Source organism: Sturnira hondurensis, unplaced genomic scaffold, assembly GCF_014824575.4.
Source record: "Sturnira hondurensis isolate 20B ecotype Veracruz unplaced genomic scaffold, ASM1482457v3 Scaffold0022215, whole genome shotgun sequence".
In the NCBI taxonomy this organism is placed as follows: Eukaryota; Metazoa; Chordata; class Mammalia; order Chiroptera; family Phyllostomidae; genus Sturnira; species Sturnira hondurensis.
The window spans coordinates 5,361,628-5,368,560 of NW_028094846.1; positions in this window are offsets into that span (position 1 = coordinate 5,361,628).

Genomic DNA, 6,933 nt, shown 5'->3' on the forward strand with positions numbered 1-6,933 from the left:
AGGATATTGGAAATAAAACTGGTGCATGTTCTGATGTTGCGAAACTGGGGAGAAGTCATCCAGAAGACTCACTGAATACTCTAAACATCTTAAACATACTCGAGCATGGGGCCAAGACCCAACAGTGAGAAATTCAACTGGCACACAGATTAATGCCAGCTGCCAAAGTAAATACCATGAGTGCCTATGAAGAAAGTCCAGGCTCCCTGAGGAAAGGATCTCGGGGTCTTTGTTGACCACAAGTTTAAGATGAGGTAGCATAGCTACTAGCAAAGTCTAAGGCCACTTTGGGCATATGAAAGAAAAAGAGTGTTTTCCTTGAGAGAGGAAATTATCTCCCAACCCCCTGTACCAATCATCACCCTCCTGAAGTGCTCTATTCCTGCTTAAGTATAGCAACAACTGGAGTGTGAGCAGGGGCGGGAGAGCCACGATCGCATTTGCACGCCCATGTACAGCATGCAAGTCTCTCTGATATTGATTTTGACCTCCATTGGCAACCATCCTAGGAGGTAAGAACTAGGACATCCATGTCTGTGGATGGCAGTGACAAAACCGGGGTGCATCCAGTGCCTTGAACAGGCTGCCATGGTTAATAAGTGGCAGAGCCAGGGCACTGATACCTCAACTGGTGTGCTCCCCTCTGCGCCGTCCCATGACAGCTGTGGTTTCGCCTTGGGAGGGAAAGCTCAATGGTTTATGTTGACTCCCGTCCAACACTGCAAGAGCCATGATGTGAAGCAGGAACCAGACTAATGAGACACACTCTTGAATGAAAGCACGTGGATGTTACGAGAACAGGATATGGCACAGGCTGGATGACTGCCTTGAAGGAGTGGACAGCTGAAGAAGGGGAAGGTAAGGCAAAGCCAATAGGCCAATGTGACTGAAAAGGATCCGTCGAACTAAATTGTATGTCCTCATAAATCTTAGATTAAAAAAAAAACAAAAACGAACCTTCAGAGAAAATTCAGGAACAAGTGTTTGAGCCAAATTTTCCTTTGCTTTTGTTTATTCTATAACTCTCTCTCTCGATTTTCATTATAAAAGCAGAAGTGGAATAAACGAGAGGGAGGAGGCCCTAGCTAGGACTCTGGAAATGGAATCGCTGACAGGGCCATCTGCTCCAACTTGAGGGTTGCATCACCAAAACCCTCAACACCGCGGTCACTCCCGCTCTGTGTGAACGACAATAGGGAGAAAAAGAGGAAGGTCAATCTTCTCCCGCAATAGTGTGTGAATCTAGTAGTGGTGCTTTATCTTTCTGCACTCTTAAAATGTAGTCTAATCCTTCAAAATATCATATAAATAACCCAGTCAGTGTTGGCTCTTTCTACCTAATTCCCGTAATGGAGGCATTGCAGAAATAGGACCAAACTGGCAGTCGGAAACTTAGCCTCTGATACCTGTCCTGCTGGGCACTCCCAGGCTGGCCTGGGACAAGCAGGGGGTGAGGTGGGGGGTGGGGGGTAGGGGGGAGGGGGAATGGGGGAGCTGAGGTCTCAAGGCCTGCGGCCTGTCACTCACAGTTTGTGAGCATATGCTCTGTAACACAGATTAAAAGCAAATGTTTTAGCACCACAGAGACCTGGTTTTAAGCAATTCCCTGCCACTGAGATGTCTCACCACAAGCATTTTACTAAATTCTTCCAACTTCAGTTTCTTCGTAGGCTGGTTGAAGTTAAACAGATTCCTATGTAAGTTACCAGTGAAGAGAATCACTAGTCCTAACACATACCTTTTCAGAAGGTGGATTTCAACAACTTCCAACAAACCTAGATAGAGTTCAATGAAGAACAATCAGAAGGTGGACAGGGGACGGGTTGGGGAAAATGGGACTATCAAAAAGGAATTCCTGACACTACAATGACATGTCACCTGATAAGGAAGTCAGGGCTTTTCTGATGGACTCAGACTCAAAAGCATAGAAAGAAGGGAGAGACGGGGCATGTAACCAAGACAGTTGCAAAACAGTAGCACAAACCTCCCAGAATAGAGCCAGGAAAACTATAGCCCAGAAAGAAATGAAAAAAAAAAAATCTGAAGCAAGAACAAAAAAAAATGACTGCTCAATTTGTGTTTTTGTGTCTTGCTTGTTTGTTTAAATACTTAAGCCTGATTCCTTGGGGATAATAGTGTTATGTTAACTTTTGTGATGGAGAAACCTGAGTTTCTCTGGACCGTTTTGCTTTCCTTCAGTTTCTGCCAGTAACACTTACCGGGTACGTGCTGTGTCAGGCATTGTATCCGGTGCTGAGCCTTTTATGCCTGGGAGATGTAATCTTTTCTGTCAAGAGTCTGCAGGAAGACAGGCAGGCAAACATAACAAACTGCACCCAAATAATTATAATACTAGAGGTGAGTACACAATCCAGGGAAAACGTAATTTTAAAAATACCCAAATCTGCCTGGGGCAGGCGGTCTAAAATAGGATTCATCACAGAAAGAATAACATTGAGACTGAAACATCTGTTAGTGAAAAGTTGTACGAAAAGCTGGAAGGAGTAATAAATGATTTCCAGAACCTACTATAACTTCCTGTTATTTTTGAATGAGCTTAGCTCTATTAACCCTGGTGAATTTTTTACTTTGCCAAAAAAATTTTTTTTTACTAAGATTTTATGAAATAAAATGCCTGGCAAATTTTGCAGGCAGTAGACAACCAGAGAAATTTCAGAAGACTAAAAATTGGCAAACGTTATTTAGAGTTTCAATTTTAAGAGGAAAGATTCAATGGAAGACAGTGTTGTGAACGGTTCGACAGGAAGGGCTTGGAATTAGATGGCTAAGGGGGAATTTGGGCTTTGCTCCTCACTGTTGTGTGGACTCAACTGAGCGACTGAGCATCTTTGCTCTTTAGTGTCCTCGTCTTTGAAATGGGAGACTGAGAGAACATATTCAGAACTTGTAGTGAGGGATACTTGGAAAGTGCTTAGAAGAACATTGAGCACACAGTAGGCTCTCAAGAAGTGTGAGCTTTTTTGTAATTCTACGAACTACAGACTGAAGTGGTTGACCTCAATCATAGAACAGATTCCAAAATAAAAGAAGACCTGAGATGGAAAAGGAATTGGTGACATCTTAGGACCAGGGTGGGCTCAATGACACAAAATCATTGCAGAGCCCCATCCGTTTCCTGTCTGTGCTCAGCCTTCTCCTAAGATTTGCTGAAAGCATTTCTGTAGTAAAGCAAGTTAATGGTTCTAAGATACCCACTTCCTAGGGAAACAAGGATAATGAGATGGTGACTATCAGGTGAATATTTGAGGACTGATGGCACTCTGTTGTGGACCACTCTGCCTGGTTCTAGGAATTGTTTCTCGACCCCTTGTGGCTAAGGGCGAGGGTCGACCTTTGGAGTGCCAGCCGCTGGAGACAAAGCTTGTCTCTGGTAGCAAACACTGCCTCAGTTTCCTCCCTGCTCCCAAAGCTTGGTCGGAAGTCAATGACGGGAAAGACCCCTCACAGCAGGGGGCAACCTAAGCCAGACTCAATCACTTGGGAGGCCATCATGGAAGGACTGGGGGGGCTGCAACAAAGAGCAATGAACTCTCGCCACCCTCCCCCAGCTTTGACATAGCCTAGTCCCCATGTTCTCTGGGAGAAGTGCTTCCTGGCCCTAATCCCCTTAAGCCTGAGTACCTGATAAGGAGGGGTGCAGCTCCTTGCCTTGCTAGAGCATGTCCTGGGGAAAAATCTGGCATCACAAAGATTTCCTGATAAACCTGTGAAATCTACTCTGCTAAAAGTGCTTTCATTCATATGTTAAGGGTTCGAGCAGGAAACCCTAAAACTCTGTTCCTGACAGACTCTGACTCAGACTAAACCCTCAGATTTCTTTGAAATGTTATCTACTGTTTGATCCTTGCCGCCCTGTATTCATGTGTGTTACAACCCAACAAAAGCACCTAGAGGAGGGAGCTCAATGCCTTTTTCCCCTGAGAAACTGGCTACTGCTCACAGCCTTTTTCCTCTGGGAAAATGGCCACCTCTCCTCCCCAAGCAGATCACATCATGTCTCAGTCACGTTTACTCTCATCGGTGGCGGCTGAGGGGACTTGCGAGGAAAGTCATCCCCACAGCAGTCAGATAGATAAGATAGCATTGATTGTGGCCGGGCTCGGATGCCTTAGGCTGAAAGTTGCTGTCAGGTCACAAAAAGCAAAGAACCTGACCCTTTGTCCAGAGTCCAGTGGAGGAGAGAGATCACTTGCTCTTGTGATGAGAAATGGGGTTACAGAAAGTTTCACGTTACCACCAGCTTTGTTTCTGTTGTCACTGATTTGCTTTTTATTTTGTTTGTTTAGATGACTTGACTCTTTTTGAATACTTGGAAAAATATTCGGCAGTGGCCCCTTCATGGTAGTGCGCATAAGACTAGCCCAGGGGTCTGAGCTTGTTAAAAATTTGATCCGTAGGCCTCCTTTCTAAAACTGTTTATTCAGCAGATTGTGAATGGGGCATAGGGAACCACTTTTTCCATTCAAGCATCCTGGGTAAATATGTTCTTAAGTCTAACTTTTCTCTCCCGCTGCCTTTGTATTTAGCTCTTATTTTCCTGCTCCTGTGATGAAGGCTTGTGGCTTTTTGTGTTTCTGCGCTTTATTAGAGGTCGCTCTGGTCCCTTTTAAACACGGAAGAGCATCACTAGAGGTCAGAGTGGGCCTCTCTCCCTGACTCGGTTTTAACTCAGGCGTAATCTGGTTGGTACCTGGATATCAATGTGAGAGTAAGGTGGTTGCCCCCACCAATGCATCACATTTATAGAGGGAATGAAGGTAAGCTTCCCTCCCCACTACTCTTAGGGCCAAGCTCCTAAAAGAAGGCCAGAGTCGGGGAGGAGAGGCTGCCATAGTCTCTATAAAGGAAGAGCTTGTGAGTCCCCTTCATGCGCACCCTTTGCAGGGGCGATGGAAAGCAATGAAACTCTCTAACATTGAACCCAGTAGGAGGACTTCAAGGGAACCCTGAAAAGAGCTTTGAAATCTGTTTCTTGCAGTTGGGAGATTCAGAGAACTGAAGCCTGAGCCCTGTTTGAGGAGTACAGCTGGCAGCCGTCTAGAGTCTGATCCCACCGGGGAAGTAGAGAGGCTGACTCCTACAGTAGGGAGAGGAGGCGCTTATCACATGCTCTCTGAGTTTGTAGGGCCAAGGCATGGAAACAAATTTCCTGTGGATCACAGTGGGAGTCACGGGAGAGTCATGACCCATGGGGTGACCCTGCCAGAGTCACAAATGCCCCCAAAAGAGAGATATTTCCTTTCAGACCAGGGAAAGTATACTTGCAAAGTCATCATTTATATTACATGATGCCCAGGGGTGTCCAGCCTTTTGGCATCTCTGCACCACACTGGAAGAGGAAGAGTTGTTTTGGGTCACACATTAAAATACGTTGTAACATGTAATCACAAAAAAAATCTCATAATATTTTAATTAAATTTGGTGTTGGGTTGCTTTGACAGCCATCCTGGGCTGCACATGGCCCAGGGGCCAAGGGTCAGACACCCCTGATTCTTCCACTTAAAGCTAATCCTCAGATGTCCACCCCCATAAGTCAATCAGGTTTTTGCTTCTCCCTCTAATAAAAAGTGAAATGGCTTCTTTGAGATAGAACACACAAAGGCAGGAAGTTCTTCTTCAGGAGGCACAGATATACTTCCTCTAAGAAGGGAGTTTTCTCCATCAGAGGCGTGAGACTACAACCCTTTCCAATTAGCTGCTCTCTTCAGAAGCAGAGACTTCATCTGCAGGGACACAACCCACTCTAGGTCTGCTTGGATGGGGCAAAATGGAAGGCAAATAAAAATAAGTGTGAGGATGTTGATGACAGCTCTGGTGATGGGGGTGGGTAGGGTGGAGTTGAGGTGGGCGGAAGACAGATAGTGAAATCGTCTGACTAACGCATCAGAAATTACAACCAAAAGCTCACTGCATCCGGCTCTCACTTCTGCCTAACGCTTACCAAGCAGTGTTACACGTGGGCGAGGGACGCTCTGATGGACCCGCTTGTTCTCCGGGTCACTGACTTTAGTCTGATAACCCACAGATAAGGCAGCCACAGTCCCTTTTCCAAGACATATTTTATTATAGGTTTAAAAGTAGGAAACTACTTGAGGAAACTAGGAAGCAGAGTATGCATCGAAGACAAAGGCTGAAATCACACCACCAGGGACATCTGAAGATCACCTGCGGGTGGCTGTGTCTTTGGCTGCCACCTGTGAGACCTCTGTTTTCCCTGAGAAATTACTGTCATGTGAGGCTTTCGCTGCAAATAGAGTTTCATTAAGAACAGTTTGACACACAGTGGTGTGCCAGGGTGAATGAGTTCTCAAAACCAAACTAAACCAAGCCCTGATTTGTCCTGCTTGCCAGTTTCCGTGGTACAAATAGCCCCTCCATGGCCAGTTTTATAACATGTTATCACACAAAAAAATCTCATAATGTTTTAAGTAAATTTTGTGTTGGGTTGCTTTGACAGCCATAAGGAGGGCAGTATTTCATAATAACCAGATTGAAAAAAAACTTCTAAAAATTGAACAACCAGCTCCCACAAATCAGTGGCAGTCCACTTCAGCACACTGCTGCCTGTAATTTCACAAGATCATTTCTACCAAGTTTCCATAAATACGTGCTATAACTTAAATTTCCTGAGAAGGTACATACATGCAAGAGGAACAAGGCACAGAAGCCTTCCACCCTCTTGCTCCTCAGCAGATGTTTAGAAAAACACTAAGTAACCTCTTGGCCTCAGGCTCGCCCTGTTCTCAGAGCCATTTCTATTACACATGATACATACATATTTAAATTAGCTTTAGGCATGATACTATTAATGAACATAATATAGCTTTTTACAAAACATCCATAAATATTTTAAATTCAGTGACTATGTAATCATGTTACATTGCTTTCAACAAGAGTCCACAAGGAGGTTCT